Here is an 18,765-nt window from a genome sequence, read left to right on the forward strand (position 1 = left end):
TGAGTATGAGGAGTGCAAATTATGCATTATGGCAAATTTTCAATTTTTGGGGTAAAAATGTAATTTTTGAAAAGTTTAGGGGCAAAAGTGTAATTTTGAAAAATTTGCTCCACCAAAACTTTGGAAAAATCTGGAAATTTCACTTAAGACTTGGATAAGTCAAAGGGAATGCATGGTGGAAAAAGTAGGACAAGTGGATGGCTAGAAAAAAAAATGAATTAATAAAATATTTAAAATATGAATAAAATAATATTATTTCATTAAACAATAAAAAGGCATAAAAAAATCAGCCCATAACCTATTCTTCTTCTTCAACATTCGGCCAAGCAAGAAACAAGAGAGAGAAAGGAGAAAATAAAACCCTAGCCAAGAAATTTAAAGGGAAAATAAGTGAAAATTCAAAAATCAAGTGAAAAAAGGTAACATTTCTTAAATTTGTCTTGTGCTTTACCTTTTCCATGCATTTCCCATAATTTTTCATGGTTGAATCTTGTGATTTGAGGATGATTTCAATTCTGGTCATATGGGTTTAGAGAGAGAAAGTTGTTAGATAAATTTGATTTTGAGCTATGTTAGTGTTTAGTGTTAGTTTAACATGTTTATGAGTAAAACAACAAGAAAAATATTTATCTTCTCCATGAATTTCTCTAGGCCGAATCTAGCCAATGGTATGTGAGGATGAGGTTGACTTTATTTTAAGAGAATTGGGTGGAAAAATGATGAATTATGAGGTCGAAAATTAAATGGGAATTTTCGATGCAATAAATTGAAATTTTTATCCACTAGGGGTAAAAGCGTAATTTATAGTCTGGACTGATAAATTGGACCAAATTCACAGTCATTGAGGTATTGTGGATATAATTGGATAATTGAAATTGAAATGGATAGAATTGGAGTCGAATTGGGGATTTTAAGACTTTACACCATGTATAGGAGAGTTAGGTCGGACACCGTAATTAAGCGATTGTCTAAACATTTCAAATCCTATCTAGTGCATACGCATGGATAAGAGCATGAAATAATTTATGATAAATTGACACAATTTATTGAATTTTGTGTCATAGATTATGGATAGGTGGTGAGTCAATTGTTTCGGGTAAGAGACTGCACCCGAGGGCGGAAGATAGGAGTATTTCTACTCCTAATACTGTGAGTAAACTTATTATCGTCTTAATTATCTAGAGTAGTTTTATACAATTGTGTGATTTTATAAAAAATGAGTTTAAATGGTAAATTGCTATGTTTTAAGAGAAATTGTGATTTTATAAAATGATTTTATAAATTTTTTGGAAAATCGAATATTGGTTTTGAAAATAGAGTAATTGGAGACTGCCTGCTTGTGTTGTAAATTTATGGTTTTAAATTGAATGGCTTATGACAATATATGAGCATGAATGGCTAAACTGATTTTGGTGTCAGAATTATTTGTATTGTGTATTCAGCCTTGAGAGGCTAGATTGCGATAAATTGCCATGCCATGCTAGAATGAATTTTATTGAATTGGTGGAGTATATATTAATTATTTACTGCAGAGGGGGTTCCGTGGACCAGCCTATTAGAGGGGCACGATAAACTCCATTATATTATTACCTCGAACGGAGAGGCGCGTAGGGTATATCCTAGGGTAAAGCTTAGGGTTCACTTCACGTCAAACCACCACGTGAAGGGGAACTCAGCCAACGCCAAGGAACGACTGTATTTTTCTCAAACTAAAAATATATTTTAAGTGTATACAAAATTTTAACAGCCTTGGCGGACTCAGTTGGATGCCCTGCGCAAGGTATCACCGAGTATGAGTTTTGGCACGAGCCAAAGTTTTAAGAAATTCATAAGCCAAGTTGATTACTCGATTTATATGGATTGATTTTATTTGGTTGAAATGAACTGAAAGGTAATGAAATTACAGTATGATGACTTATTTTAATTGTCTCTATTTACTCAGCTTTAGATACTTTAGATGGTATCTGTTTACTCACTGAGATTATAAAATCTCACCCCTTCTTCCTATACATTTTTCAGGCTCAGGACAGTTTGTAGATAGTCGAGTAGGACGAGAACTAAGCTCGAAACTGCATTATAGAAAGTAAGAGTTCACAGTCTTACATCCTCTTGGTCAATTGGAGCCCACGTGTCATTGCAGATCAAAACTTATATTTTGGTTATCTGTATTTATATTCATACAATTTTTACTTTACTTTCATGTGCGAAAAATTATTTACGAATATTTCTATAAAAATTTATTTTATGAGAAAATAGAATATTTTATTTATTATTTTTGAATAGTACTAGTTATCAACAATTTGCTTTCAAATGAACGTTTTAGATACTTAATTTGTTTTTAAATCATTAAATATATATATTCTGCTTACCTACTACATTTTTAGCAAGTTTTGAGATTTTTGATGAAAAATTACGAAAATGCCCCTGTGAGCCAAAAACTAATATTTTATTGTTCTTATTTGAAAATGACTTATGACTTTTTTGAAATGTGAGATTTAATAACTGTTGCTCACCGGAGAGATGCGAAAGTTGATGATAAGCCTTGCGGGGTTTCAATCGGCAATCGGGGTGAAGAATGTCTGTCGAGGCCTCGCGGCGGTTGTCATGGGCCCGATAGGGAGTTCCGGGTCGTGACAAAATTCCATTAAAAAGCCTAGCTAAAATTGTTTAGCTACTCATATTTTTATTATGAATAGAATTTAAAGAGTAAAATAAGAGAAAGAACATGCTAAAAATTAAAAAGAAAGAAAGAATACTTTTAACCTTAATACTGAAATCACCTTATGATTAAGTTAGGCTCGGTCAACAAAGTAACAAGATTTCTAGGACTAAAAATCAACTAAAAATCTTATCACTTTGCCAACTTCACTAAACTTTAACGAACTCCAATGGTGGATCGAAATTGCATAACAAGATAAGAAAATAAACAAAATTTCATTAATTGAAAACTGAAATACTGCTAGGAAGAATAAGCAAGGAGGTTGAGCTAAAAATCTTTCTCCAAACTAACTCCTTTTTGAAAGAACTTAAGTTTAAGTGGAAAGTTATCAAGTAAAAGATAGAAATAGTGAAAAAACTAAAAAAAACAAAAAAAAAAAAGTGGAAAACGCTCTCAACTTTTCACACTTCCCCCCCTTCCTCAACCCCAAGGAATGGCGGCTGGCCGGCTGCTGGACCTCCCCTTTACCTTTCAGCTGGTTGCCACACTCACCCTCATGCAACAGGGAACCACCCATAATCCCACAGCAGCAGAAAACCTCAAGCCGCCACTCTCCCATGGGCACATGCAAGCCATGGAAACCTAGAAAAAGCCGTCGTGCTCCCCCCATTTCCAGAAAAAGTCTTATGTGGTGCCTTTGGCAAGAGATTCGTTTGTTTACAAGAATCGACTAGCTACAAATTTCTTTGAAGATGAAATACAAACCTTAGCGGTGCCATTCAGGTTGTCCCTTGTGGGCAAGTTCTCCCGTATGCCGAGACTACAAGAGATTAGATCAGCGTTTAAAGGAATCGAGTTAGCAGGAGCATATGAAATCAGATGGTTTGGATTATAAACATGTCCTCATCCACTTGTCTGATGAACAAGACTTTAACAAGATTTGGACAAAGCAGAACTGGTTTATTGCTAACCAGAAAATGAGGATCTTTAAGTGGTCACCAAAGTTCGAGCCGGAGGAAGAATCTGCGGTGGTACTCGTTTAGATCTCCTTCCTGAACTTGAGAGCTCATTTCTTTGAAAAATCAGCCTTGTTGTTGGTTGCAAAAATTATAGGAAAACCATTATTTATCGATGAGGCTACTGCTAATGGGTCACGGCCGAGTGTGGCTTGCGTTTGTGTTGAGTATGACTATAGAAAACCCTTAGTGGAGCAAATTTGGATCGTTGTACAGAATAGAAAAATGGGTACAGTGACGAGTGGTTATTCTCAAAGGGTGGAGTTTGCTCCTATGCTGGCTTATTGTAACCATTGTTGTCATGTCGGTCATAAAGAAGCTGACTGTATTATTTTGGGTAATAAACCCATGCCGTTGGGATCGGGTAAGCCATCGTTTAAGGGAAATGATAGGGAGTCGCCAATCTGAGCTAGTGATGGGAGGAGGATCACAGGGCATGTAGAGAACAGTGGGAAGAGGATCGAAGGACATGTTGAGAACAGTGGGATTAATTTGGAAAAAAGAAAAAAAATATGGAAAATGAAAAACTTCTGGGCCCGGAGGAACCAGCGAAACAACTTCAACGTTGGCAAGTCAAGAGCAAAGTCGGTCCCAGTGGGGTAAAGGGTCCGTAGGGTAAAGGAAATGATCCAGCTAGGGATCACAAAGGTGCTAGTATTGTAGTCTTCAATCGCTTTCATGTGATCTCGAAAGAAAAAGATAAGGAGCAAATTTGGACCGAAAAATAAGGGCGAGTAGAGGAGGCGAACAATAGCGGAACAAAAAAGACCACGAGTCGAGATGTTGAGATTCAGGATCCTGGGAAGGTAATGAAGCCACTATTGAACTGTTTTGGGACTCTTGAGGCTGTTAAGGCAATAGAACCGACAATGCATGCAAAACAGGGGTAAACAGGGCACGTGAATAGTACCATGCTTGCCTAAAAAACTGCAACAGTAACCGAGCAGTTTACACCCACTCCTGTTGCTGTTGGGCATTTGCCTCAAGATGAAGATGGAGAGTCTAGCAATTTTCACTGGGAAGTGACAAAGGAGCGGAAGAAAGGTGTGGATGACCAGAACGGTAACGGCAAACTGGGTGCAGCAACATTTTTTGCAAATTCGCAGACTGTAGAGGACGAGGTGTAGCTACACTTTCACGTTTATGGTATGCATGGGCAAGCTGGAAAAAACGTGGGAGAATTTGTAAACCATGCAGAATTGAAACGTGGGAGTACGGCTAGTGACAGAAATAATAAAAATAAAATAAACAATCAGCAAATGCGGATTGACGTGGTGGCAGAAATGCCACAAATACAGGTAGCATCCGTATTGCATAAAGAAAGCTAGAGAATGGGAAGGCCAAGGATGAGTGAATAGAGGATGAGTGTAGGACCGAGAATGGGAGAGCCTCTTTTGGCTGCACAATAGGTGGGCCTGACGCATGCATGGCTTTTTACGTGCAAGGCAAAATGGGTCAGCAAAACAGCGACATGGGAGATAGGGAATTAGATTTGACAACACTTGCCAAGGGTGACAGGACGTTGCAGCACACAAAACTGAATAAAGGTGCAGGCGATAATTCAAAAAATTATTTAATAAGGCACAAATGCGGGAAGAGTCTGTAATGCATGGAGAGGCCCAAAGAATGGTAGAGAATGAGGGGGGAAGTCAAGTGGGGTCAACTGTAGTCTCACACCAAGAAATGGAATTTGAGAGGATGGGCATCGAGTTGAAAGAGACTCGAGTGAGACAAAAATGGGAGATGCAGTTTCAACAAAGTCATGATCCATACTGAGTAATGTGCAAGAAATTCTTCATGAAAATGAGAGGCAAAACCCAGCGGGAGAAAAGGACATGGCAGAGCCCATTGTAGTGGGCAGGTCAATCACAAGCACATCCCTCAGATTATAAGGCAAGGAGGTAAAAAAAATAATAATAAAAATCAGAGTGAGAAAGACATGAATTGATAGCACCAGCAGAGGATGGGATACTAATCCACAACTCGGTGCATGAGGGAGGTGTAAGAGTGAAGTCCAAAAATTATTTTAATAAATAACCAGCATGGGCAGCAATTTTGCCGCAGGTGGATAGCCAACAGATGGCTGAAAATGGGTCCGGGGGGCAGAATGAGTCAGCAGATACTCTAGAAGGAAGTGGGGAATACAGCCCAATGATTGGACAGTGTGCAAGTCAAACCAAGAATCTAAATGAAATTAACCGGGTCACTTTAAAAGGGACATGCGCACGGGGAATGACGGAAGACTATGCTGAAAATCCTCCTAATTTGGAGTCAGCTTCAGGTAAGTGCATGCATAAAAGAGAGCTAAGTGATGTTCTCTCTATTCCCATTGTCTCCAGAACAAATTTTGCAGAAATTGAGATCCATCCTCGGGTACGACGTAAGAGACATGTCGACACTGAAATTTCATTTGATAAAATATTCAGTTTAACCTTAGATAAAGCCGTGGATATCGGGGAAAATGATGAAGCCTCAGATGAAGATTCCATCTCGGTGAACTTTACAGCTAGTTGGGAATGTGAGAGGTATTTCTAGTGCACTAATCCAAAGAAGAATCAGGAAATTGCAGTTATTACAAAAATAAAATCTTAGTCATTTCGAAACCCATGGTAGATGCTTTTAATGTCAATTTTATTAGAAGAAAATTTGTTTTAGGGTTGTGTAATATGGAAGTGTTTCAATTTTATGACGATAGTGAAAAATATGGTCATAAAATGAAACATTCCACTCTAGGTACTTTTCTTATTTCCTTTGGAACTCATGTAACTAGGGAGGTTCGGTTTATGTCCCCTTCCTTTTTGCACTTTATTTTCTGATTATTAATAAAATTTTACAGGGTAGCTGGGCCCTACAAGAACTTCCAGCTTTAAGAAAAAAGCTAAAAAAAATAATTGTAGAAAAAAAATAAAAAGTACAAAATTTTTATTGAACTTAAAATTACATTAGTTGGAAATTTAAAGCCAATTTTTGCTACACAAGAAAACTAAAAGAAAGCTTGTTCGAAAAATACAAAGAAACTTAAACTAATAACCTAAAAACTAAAAATAGAAAAAAAAGAAGAGACAGCTTACCTGAAGAGCTAGATTGGTTGGGTATTTATAGCCAAAAGAAGGGAGAGTTTTGGCTTAAGTCTTCCACCTTTAAAATTCAAAATTCAAGTTTTCAGTTCACTTGATCACTTGGCCAAATTTCAAGCTAATTTTTATCTAATTTCTAGCTTGAATTTTGAGTAAAAATTGACTCCTTCAAGCTTCAAAGTGGCCAGCCAATGCTAGGATGAATTTAGCATGAAATGTGTCTAAGTGCTTCCTTGAATTCAAATTGCAAAAGCATGTATTTTTTCCTCTTCAATTTTAAACCATTTCATCTAAAATTCGCTATCATTATCTTCATGCTTTTGTTCCTTTTTATCCAAAGAAAATCAGCTCAAAAATCATCTAAAATCTAGCTTGAAATTTAAACTCTTTAGAATTTGAATTTAAGCTCCAAACTTAGTTGATTAGGTGAGGACTCTTCCCATTTGAATTCTTTGATATCTCCAATAAATCCTCTAGATTTCAAACCCTTTTGGACAACTTTAATTTAGACAGATCACCTTTCGCCTAAATTTTGAATGAACTTGTCAAAAAACTTTCTAAAAGGTAATGATTTTGCATGCATGCACCTTTTAATGAATGAGATGAATGGTTAAACAAGTTTGAAAATTCAAATTCGACATGTTCATCCTTGGTTGGTAAGATTCAAGAAATACAAGAAAAGAGAGAAAATATGTGTTGTGAGCTATAAACTTTCCAAATCTCTAATGATACCTTGCAAAACAAAGTACAATTATAGGAACAAGTCATACAAGTGCTCAAAGGTGGTTGCAGCTAAATTGAGGCAGCCATGGAGGGTTATAAAGAACAATATGAGGTCCTCAAACAAGAATATTTTCGAATGAAAAAAAATGTGAGAATTGTACAAGCAAGACCTCTAATGGAAGCAAGTCAAAATGGAATGGATATTGAGGCAAACAAGGGAAATGGATTTCAAAGCAAGTGATATGGCCGGCCAGACGAAAGTACTTAAACAAGAGATTCTTCCAAAAGATGTAATAAGTGAATGTCAATGGATCACCACAAGATAGTACGGAACCAATACGACTGAATTGGTCATTTCTTTATTTAAGAATGGATATAATTGGATGTTTAACTTTTATGGATAAGGATTTCTTATGGAAATTATTGTTGGATGGCCAATATTTTTTCACTTGGACCGGTATCACATCTGCATAATTTAATTAGTCATTATCAACTCCTAAGTTTTGGATAATATAGGAATTTTACACTTTTCATAACATTCATGCAATAGCAATGCATCTAATTCATGTTTATGGTTACAAAGGTTTCCAAAATAGCTCGACCACCTAAACCTTATGATCGGTGTGTTCATAATACTTGTCGAGAGTAAGGATCTTGGAAGAAGAGCCAAAAGTAAGGATCTTGGAAGAAGAGCCAAAAGATTGAATGGATAGGATGGAAAAACCTCAAGAGTTAATGATAGAACAAGTAGCGAAAATGATGGAAATATTGATAACTTTAAATAAAGGAAAAATAGTGTGTTGGATTTGGATCATGGTGTATGGTTGTGATTGTGTAACCTATGGATTTCAAAAAATTTTCTAGCTATGGAAGTAATTTATCCAATTTACAAAAGTAGAAATTCACAATCATACAATATGGAAATAAAAAATAATCGCATCAATAATCAAGAATCAAATAGTTGGAGATGTTACCTACTCCATGCTAGGAATATATTGGATTCTTTTCTCTTAGTGAATTGTAGTAAATTCACCACCACACGAATTATTGGAAATCTCGACCAATTTGACTTACAACTTATTCTTTAAGAATCTTTCAATCTCGAACCTAGAGTGGGCTAAGGGAATATTTTTCAAGATGGTAACTAAATAGTTTTACTCAATTTCTTCTATGTCAATTTTTCTTTGCATGAGGCTTGTAGAAAATTGCTAATGAGATCAAGAAGAAAAAACTAGAGAGAGAGAGAGAGAGAGAGAGAGAGAAAGAGAGAGAGAGAGAGATATGGAGGAGTTTGGTAATCTAAAAAGGGTGGCAAAGGTTTTGGCTAAAATCACATATTTATAATGTGATTTTTGACCAATATTAAGAGAGAGTTATTTCTTTCTTAAAACTCTTTTTTATTAACTTAATTAATTAAAATTAAATTAATATTTGTCATCCATGATTATAATTAATAAATGTTTTATTAATTATAATTGCTAGTCCATGTCAAATTAAGATTATTATATTTTATTATTATCCATCTTTATTTAAAAAGAATTAATAAGAAAATAAGAAAATCCTAATCACACATGGAGTAATATAATTATCTCATAATTATAATTAATTATAAATAAAGAATTAAAAATTTTAATTCTTATATTTATAATTAAATATCCTCCATTATTATTTTTATTTATAAGTCAATAATTATATTAATAAATATTTTCTATTTAAGACAACTCTTGTCTTAAAAAATATTTCTATATTAAGACAATTTTAACTTACTAAAAATAACATGATTAAGACAACTCTTGTCTCAATCAACTCACATATATCCATGTCTATAAATAAGACATTATATGTTCTTTGTCTAAATTAAGATACTCTTGTTTAATAAAGAGAACACTTAGTTACCAAATTTGAACATTAATTTTCATAAAAATGTAAACACACATTTCATCTTAAACAAGTTGAATTCTACGAAACTAAGTAGGGAATCATATTGAACGTAGATATTTCAAGCTTTAATAAACATAGAATAATCACTTAATCCCATTAAAAATAATTATAGTTTATTAATCATGGAATCACTCCACCTTAGATTCATGGTTGCACTCTTGTATTATCCATAATTATGAGAAATATCCAATATGTAAAATTTAATATTGGTTTATCTAATTGCTAACCTTATGTTATGAACCCTCATAGCCATCCAATGACAGAAGATGAATTTACCATTTTACTCTTTATGTCAATTTTGTCCCTTAATCTTAGATTTCATCCAATTGGTGATCCAATACTCGAGATTTAATCTTTTGAGTATTAAGATATAATGAGTAGCTAATTCATCAATCTACTAAGCCTAGGTTAAATTACCAATCTTCCTAAAATCATTAAAAGTGATGTAAATACTATGAACTCCAATATTTGGATATATGTTCCCGGATACTCAACTCAATTATAATCGCAACGTATGGAGTGTAGATCAATGCATTAAGATAATCATGCCCATGGTATATCAAAGATTATAAAGAGATAAAACATGAGTCCATTATCCATCAAGATTACGGTTTTACCATAAGCAAATGCATAAGTGTGGGATCAAGATTTAAGGAAACAAACTAACTTAAACTTAAGTCTCATTTGATTCCAGTTCACTTTATAGTTTCATTACTCCAAGTTAACTACTTCAATGATTTAAGACTCATCATTTCCTTGAAGTGAATCACATTCATTTCTTTAGAAATAATCTGGACACTACAGTCTTAACATAATAAAGTGATCATCTTTATTACTCAACTGTGAACAATTTTAGATTCTATTAACATACATGTCTCCTTTGTTTGCCTTTTTATGCAAATGTATTTTAATTCCTCAGTAAAATCTTGGCACCTTTATAACTAGATAATAGATGCTTACTTAAAACAAACTCTTCATCTTATTATTAAAATATACTTTCACTACATACAAAATAAATGGAATTAAACATGAGAATTTTTTTTGCTAGGCTTAAACATGAGAATATACTTACTTTTCAGCGCACCATATTCTTAAATTCCTAACAATCTTCCACTTTCTCTAAAGCAAGTACGACATATCCTTCATTCCAAGACCTTCTAAGTGACCTTCGAAACTATTTTGTGTTAAAGTCTTTGTCTTTGTCAATGGATCAGTGAAGTTCTACTCTATTGGAATTTTCTTCACAAGTACTCTTCCACATTGTATGATCTCTCGAATGAGATGATACTTCCTCTCAATATGTTTTGTTGCTCTGTGATTTTTTGGTTTTTTTGAGTTAGCCATTACTCCATTGTTATCACAATAGAGTGTAATGGGCTAGTCTTGTCATGACCCAAATTCAAGGGTTCGTGACCGGCACATGAACGTAGCAGGCAAGCCCACTAGACCGGAGCAAGCCTCAGAGTTCACAACCATATAACTTAAATGCCAAGGGATTTATAATCAATTATTCGTAACAAAAGCAAATATATTACAATATCCTTGCTCACAATCCAAAAAATTGTGCATAATGTCATACATTGGCCCTCAAATCGGGTTTGTACATAACAAACCTTATACAATTCAGATGGCACATTGTGCCTGACATATTTTACAAACTAACCAAAATTGGAAAGACGGAGACCCACATAGACTCAGTGGAGTGACACGTTGGAATGGAGACCTACCAAATGCCAATTATGTGTATCCATCGACGACACTTGCCACGTAACCCCATAGCTTTTCTTATCTACACATGGTACAACAGAATATTGAGTCATCTAATACTGAGTAAGGGGATGCTATCACAACATAATATTTTACATATAAAATATATTTAAGCGTATCTAGCCATAATATATTCATATTCAGCCATCTCCAACTCAAAAGTGGGAGCATCCTAATATCCTACATGCACAATTCATCATAGTCAAACTTGTCCGATCACATATCAACGGCGTATCATATCCACAAAATTCTAAGTTCTATGTCCTCACAACAAAACATATCAAATCAAAGCTTATCTTTAAAGCTATTATCATCAAAATAGGCTTCATAGGCACACCTTAGTTGCTAAGCCCAACCTCAAATCTCATTTACTAACAATTGCTTATTCCAAGGCATTCCATCAGATATCATTCACAGTCAATCACCACAATTTCATATTCAGATCAGATCATGCCATCTTTGATGCATGTTATCATAATCAAACGAAATCAAATGAGTGGTCTTCCTAGGACATAGTCAGATCATGCTTGCTGGTAACTCGACAAAGAATCAAATCATGCTTAGGGCAAAGTCATTGGTGGAGAAAAAGATCAAGCGCATACCGAAGCAACGAGCGAAGAATAGATCACACATAGCATCGGAGTAGCTGGCGAAAAATTTGATCATTGATCAAAGTAAACTCCCGATGTCGGCATCATATAGAGTAATCTACACGGATGGCATCAAAGCACTGTAGGCGAGATTAATGCCACCATCCCTACTTATGAGCATCCTTGTAGGCACACAAGTCACAAGTTCTGGGACTCCACTCAACCTCAAGTTATATCAACATCTGAAATTCATCCCTCTGACGGAACACATATCCACTAATCGGGTCATCTTGCCTATGACATTCCATATGTCCACATCAAATCGCATTCAAATTCATTAAGCTTCAGTCATCTCTAAATCTGGTATAATTCTAAATGTCTTCAAAACTCTAAGGCATCATCAAACAAGACATAATCAATCTGTATGCCCTCATGCCCATACCCCACATGGGTATTCATCATATTCAATCAAATCAATCGTGGCTTAACAGGCTTACACTTATCTTCAATCAACCACAATTATGTGGGCATTCACACATCATGCCCATATACCTAATTAGGCAGTCCACTCATCATAATTTGGCATAATCCTTAATTTATAATTCGTATCACACCATGGATAGGCCTCTTGCTCTAGGTCCTACATACAATGGGTTTCCAACACAATGCCATAATGTGGCTCATCACAATTCACACAAACAAAGATTTCATTTTTCAAATAACTAGTTAGCCTAGGCATTTTCATCTATGCACACAATCATATTTGTTTTCTAGCCTAGGCACATACCTTTAGGCAAACGTATATGTACATACACATCGATTCTCTAGCCTAGGTATGCTCATCTAGGCATACCTTACACACACACACACACACACACACACATATAGTTTTCTAGCCTAGGTTCATCCATCTAGGCATTCATCTTTTACCTCATTACCATGGCAACGCATACATTATGTGAAATGCATCACATGTATTTAATTAAATCCCATTCACCTTGACAAGATAAGGCACACCGCAATCAAGCTCAACCTTTAGCCTCCAATTGTCTTCCAGCTCACCGATACATCAATAGCCTCTATTCTCCCCTTGGTCCTCTTGATTATAGCCTTTAGCAACTAACCTTACTTTGTTCCATACCACGTTACCTAACTCATCCCATTTGTTCCTAAATACCCACTTTGTACCAATGGTAGGATGGTTGGTTGGCCTTGGAACTAAAGTCCAAACCTTGTTCCTCTCAAAATGGCCTAGTTCTTTTTACAATGCCATTATCCAACTTTCTTCCTTTTCAGCTTCCCCGAAGTTCTTGGGTTCTACCTGTGAAATGAATGCCACATATTCACAATTTCCCTTAGTCCTCTTTTAGTTTATACACCTTTAGATGGATCTCCATTGATTTGCTATTGAGGATAATTTTTTACAAATTTCCAACTTCTAGAAAGTTCATTGTGCTAATTTTCTATTCTTTGAAAGTCCTCTAATGGTGTTTTTTCTTCATATCTTTCCTTGGAGTTGTCTTCATTATCTCCTTTGTTCTCAAAGCTCATTTTTTTCATTCTTTTCTTACTTTCATCTGCATCATCATCAAGCACTACTTTTCTTGATGTGGCATTAGTCTCATAGAAAACAACATGAATAAACTTTTCTATAATTGAAGATCTTTTGTTAAATACTTTATAGACTTTACAATTTAATCCATAATCTAAGAAAATAGCTTTATCACTCTTAGCATAAAATTTTCCCAAGGTGTGTTTTTCATTGTTTAAAACGGAGCATTGTTCTTGCCATTTCTTTTAAAGTCCTATTTTTTTTAACCACTCCATTTTATTGTAGAGTTCTAGGCATTAAACAATTATGATCAAAACCATTTTCATTGCAAAATATTTCAAAATCACAATTTTCAAATTCATCACCCTGGTCATTTCTAATGCTAACAATGGAAACCTCTTTCTCATTTTGCACTTGCTTACAATGTTTAACAAAAGCATACAATAAATCGTCTTTGTGAGCAAGGAAATACAACTAAGTGTACCTAGAGTAATCATCAATAATAACAAATCCATATGACTTGCCATCATGCTAATAACATCAATAGGTCCAAACAAGTCCATATGCAATAATTCAAGTGGTCTAGAAGTTGGAATCACTTTCTTTGTTTTAAAAGAACTTTTGCTTGTTTTCCAAATTGACATACATCACAAACTTTATCATTTTAAAAAGAAATCTTTGAAAGTTCAATAACCGAATCTTTTCTTAAAATCTTTGAAAAGGTGTCCATGCTAGCATGTCCTAATCTTTTATGCCATAACCAACTATAACACATATCATTGGTCACAAGACAAGACTCATTTTGAATATAAATTTCATCAATAAAAGTCACTTAAATATTTTCAAATCTTATGCCAATGAATACAAATTTGTTAGTGTCAATGTCAATCACATGGCATACATGACAATCAAAGCAAATTCTAAATCCTCTATCACAAAGTTGACTAATGCTTAACAAGTTATGCTTTAGATTTTCAACAAATAAAACATGCTTGATTATAGTTTGAAAAGTGTTACTAATGATTCCAATTCCTTGGCTGATACCTTTGGAGTTGTAACCAAAAAAAACACTACCCGCTTTTTTTTCTTTCAAGCTTGACAAACAAATTTTCAATTCTGATCATGTGCCTTAAGCAGCCACTATCCAAGTACTAAGGCTGCTTCCCCTTTAGTTGAGCTTTCAAACGTTCCTTTTACTCTTGCTCAACCTACAAAACAAGTTTTTATTTCTTTTTCAAAGGTACCTATACTTTGATGGGTTATGGGGGTTAGTTAGCACATGACAACTATTGGGTACCTAAACCAATTTGATTTTGAAAGGGTTATATCCATTATGATAGCAATCATAAGAAAAATGACCTTTCTTGCCACACATATAGCAATAACCTGAAAATGCATTGATTTTCTTTCTAAAATTTGCATTTCTTTTTGGTTTCTCTTCAATTTTCATTTTCAATTTTGAACTTTCTTCCATTAAGACTTTAAGTGCAACATTTTCATCTACTACTTTTTGTAATTCAAAATTTTTCTTTCTAATTCCAACTTCAGAAGTTCGAAGTTTGTTTTAGAGTGCTCAAGTTCTATTTGAAAAATGTTTCTTTGATCAACAATAAAATTAAAATCATTCTTGATTTTTTTTAGTTCATCATTTAATGCCATAGCGTTCTTTCTCATAGCTTTATATATCACTACAAGTTTCTCAAATTTAGCATATAGACAATCATATTCATCTTGGAGTTCATCATATGAAATATCACAAGAATTGAATGCTACTTTAAATTCTTCTTCTTTGCCATCAAGCAAAAATTTACTCTTTCTTCCATTTTTTCTTTTTCTTCCTCTGAACTTGAGAAGTCACTAGAAGACCATGTTGCTACCACCATGGCTCTCTTTTTCTTCTTCTTCTTCTTTGTTTAGCTCAAGTTCATGTGTGAGAAGAGAGCCACAGATTTCATTAAGAGTGATGGTATTTAAATCTTTACGGATGCTAGTGACTTTAGGCTTCTAACCTTTTGGGAGGCATCTAAGCAATCTCTTAACTAACTCCTGTTCAAGGATAGATTTGCTAAGTTCATTGAGCTTATTGGTAATATTGGTAAACCTATCTGTAACGACTGCTTCTCAATCGTTATCAACGTTTGAGACTTATGGGAGAACTCGCCAAATCTCAAACAAGCCTTAGTTGAGATTCTTGTTAACTAAACTGGGCTTTTTAATGCATATATTAAACGACTTGGATTTCCTTATAACGTTTTGTTTTGTGACAACTATTAAAAATTCTACCAACCTATATAAAATATGATCGTTTACTTAAACCAAATAAAAAACTTTAATTACATTGGCAATTAGATATCAATATCCAAATCTAGCAAATTTCAAAATACATTCAAAGTTGTTCAGTGATACAATTCTGATAAAATAATTTTAATATATTCGACCATCCTACACAAACATGACCTTTATGCAGCAGAGTGACTCAGAGTGGAAGTCTAAGAGATGCCATTACATGAGAGCTGAGGCAAAATGTGCTGAGGCAATACACTCGAGCTGATCACTTATCTGTAAAAAAAGGGGAAGATAAAGGGGTGAGTCTCACGGACTCAATGATCATTAGCTCCGTGAGTGGGGTGTAGATGGGAAACAAGCCAGGGATAGAAAATTTGAATATTAAAAGCATATGAATATATAAACCATTTAAAATCAAATGGAACATTTGTGCCTTACATATATACCAAAGAATTGTGATGCAAAGTAACCATTTCAAGTAATATATTAACCAGTGCAATTAAAAGATTTCTATCATCGAAATCATTCAATGTCCTTTACTCGAAATCAGACAAACATAAGGGTGCACGCTCTCGTAAAATCAAGCAATGTTGATGCTTATACACAAGCATATAACAAACTCATACTCAAGGTATTAAACACAAAACCATCGTATAAATAAGGGAGCTGCGAAAAAATCAATATTTCTCACTATGCGAAAGAATACATATTTGAAAACCCAAAAAGACATCACTCTCGAGTAGGTAATCAACCCATGGACCCACTGCCACATAATAGCATCCGAAAAGCCCCCTTCCACCGAATTCCCATAGCCATGGCAGTCTCGACGATGTTGGCCTACATCGGAGAAATCATGTGGTCGCAACCACGTATATTAACTCATGGCCTAGCCACGTATATCAACTCGTGGCCTTGTCATGTATATATCATAGATCATGGCCTAGTCACACTAACAGCCCATCGACAACCCAAAGGTTCTCTAGCTAGAGCTCTCTTGTGCATAAGAGTCACACTATTTCGATGTGACATTCGATCTACTCTCAAATCTTTCGGTTTGACAAAACCATTTATATCAAAATTGGGTTTTCAAAAGCTTATTTTAAATCCATTTCAAAAATAAATCACGGCAATGTTATAAATCCGTTTGTAAGAATTCATGATGTAAAACCTTTGCATGAGGTTTAAATATTAAATCAAAGCATGGTGAACATAAAGCTTATTAATGAATGCACATCACAAAAACAAACAAGGCACGTTTTGACATAAACCATGGTAAAGAGCTTGTTCCCCGATTTCTAAAACCATTTACATATATCACTTATATATATATACAAAACGCTTCTAAATACATGGCATTCACAAGTGCCTAGCATTCTACTAGCCCATGCTATCCACAATTGCGAGGATGTTGTTGATTTCTCATGCAAGTGCATGTATCGTTAACAAGTAATATAGTAATGAAGTAAAGTATCATTCCCACAGAGAATTATTTAATCTCTACTATTAACTACTAAAATTATAACACCCTAATTTTATCCAAACAATTAAAACAAAAAAATAAAAAATTAAAACTAATAAATTGAAACTAAAATTAAATAGTAAATAAAACTTACGTAACTACCAAACCAAAGATTATAATATCCTTCAATACTTCATTTGATTATTATCTTTCTCTCTCTCTTAACTCGTTTAATGGATTAAGTTGCTAACCTATAGTCCTAAATTATTTATAAGTCTCTGTCGAGTTTCTCATAATACCTCTCCCAATTAATTTACTATATATATATATTTTCTGAAATTTCATATGTATTGATAGAAAAGGGAACCTTAGTTCACCACTCACAGAAGTTTTGCAAAGCTATGCTTCACAATAAGGGTATACCATTAAAAAATACTCACATTTTTGGAATCTCTAAACACCCACAGCAAATCAATTAACCCTACAACATAGATCCCACTAGCACATTAAGAAAGCAAATAGACAAAACAAAAACTCAAGGAACCTCTTGACATAACAAACTATCCCCTACTTAGACAGAACCTCAATAAACAAGCAACACACAAGGACGTCCAACTCACATTGAGTCGTCATAAACCTCACTAATCAAAAGTGCAGACCAACTCAAGCTCACTTTTCATTCTTAGTAATTGCCATACCTCTTATTCCTTTTGATTGTTAGGACCATCCACCCAAGTGTTGATCAGATCGATCTTTCTACCAATCCTAGATTTTGTAAGGTTGTTAGTATGGTGGTTAGCTTCCTTTTTTACATGCTTGATTGCCTAGTTTGTTACCTTTCTCTTTGGTGCTTCAATATGGAGCAGCCATTTCCTTAACCTCCATGGAGCTGATTTTGGCTTCTACACCCATTCCATAACGTTCAGCGAGTCACTTTCCACTAACAACATGTGAGAGTCACTTCATTGAGATGCTATAAACATCACAAAAGCTTCCTTGATAGTGAGAACCTCTGCTAGACTAGAGTCCCCCACCCCTTTAGACTTTGAGAACATTATTCTAATTTCCCCTTAGAATTTCTTAATACTCCTTCGATTTCAGCTTCCCTAGTACTTCCGCTTACAGCGCCATCCACATTAAACTTCATAGTTCCTTCCATAACCTTTTCCCACTCAATCTCCGTTCTAGCCTTCTTAGCTTTCTTTAAGGCAGCTCCAACACTTGGTTTTATAAATGTACTAAGAATTGTCCCATACTCCCTTGGCCATTTAGCTTTAGCTCATGTAGCCATACGGAGTTTAATCAGGTCATACAACTGGTCTTGGTCCCAAGATTTGCCCTCAAATACAACTTCATTTCAAGTGAGCCACATTGACCATACCATAACGAAAAATGCCATTTTCTAGATTTAGATTTCTCCTTTCTTAATGACCACTTCATTCCAAGCACTAAACAGTGTGGCCATGTCATTCGGTAGTACCTAAACAATGTTCCATTCTCTACACCATCTAGTCCAAATACACCATGACACAAAGCAGTTAGCAAAGAGATGATTAATTGTTTCAGGTACCTAATGGCAAAAAGGGCAAAAAGTTGCATTGTTTCTTAATAGTCCTTATCTCACTAATTCTTCCTTGATGGGCACTTTCCTTTGGAGAAGTTGCCACAAACATTTCAATTTTGAATGGATCAAGG

At 34.8% G+C, this 18,765-nt stretch overlaps 1 long non-coding RNA gene across 1 annotated transcript; it reads left to right on the forward strand.

The window, feature by feature from the left end:
* Positions 1–274: 274 nt before the first annotated feature.
* LOC148762084 (uncharacterized) lies at positions 275–2,118 on the forward strand. Its single transcript, XR_016026907.1, has 3 exons — positions 275–419; positions 1,065–1,149; positions 2,020–2,118. It is a non-coding gene; the product is annotated as an uncharacterized LOC148762084 (long non-coding RNA).
* The last annotated feature ends 16,647 nt before the right edge of the window (positions 2,119–18,765 follow it).

The sequence above is a fragment of the Theobroma cacao genome, chromosome 6 (genome assembly GCF_053813885.1).
Source record: "Theobroma cacao isolate CCN51 chromosome 6, ASM5381388v1, whole genome shotgun sequence".
In the NCBI taxonomy this organism is placed as follows: domain Eukaryota; kingdom Viridiplantae; phylum Streptophyta; class Magnoliopsida; order Malvales; family Malvaceae; genus Theobroma; species Theobroma cacao.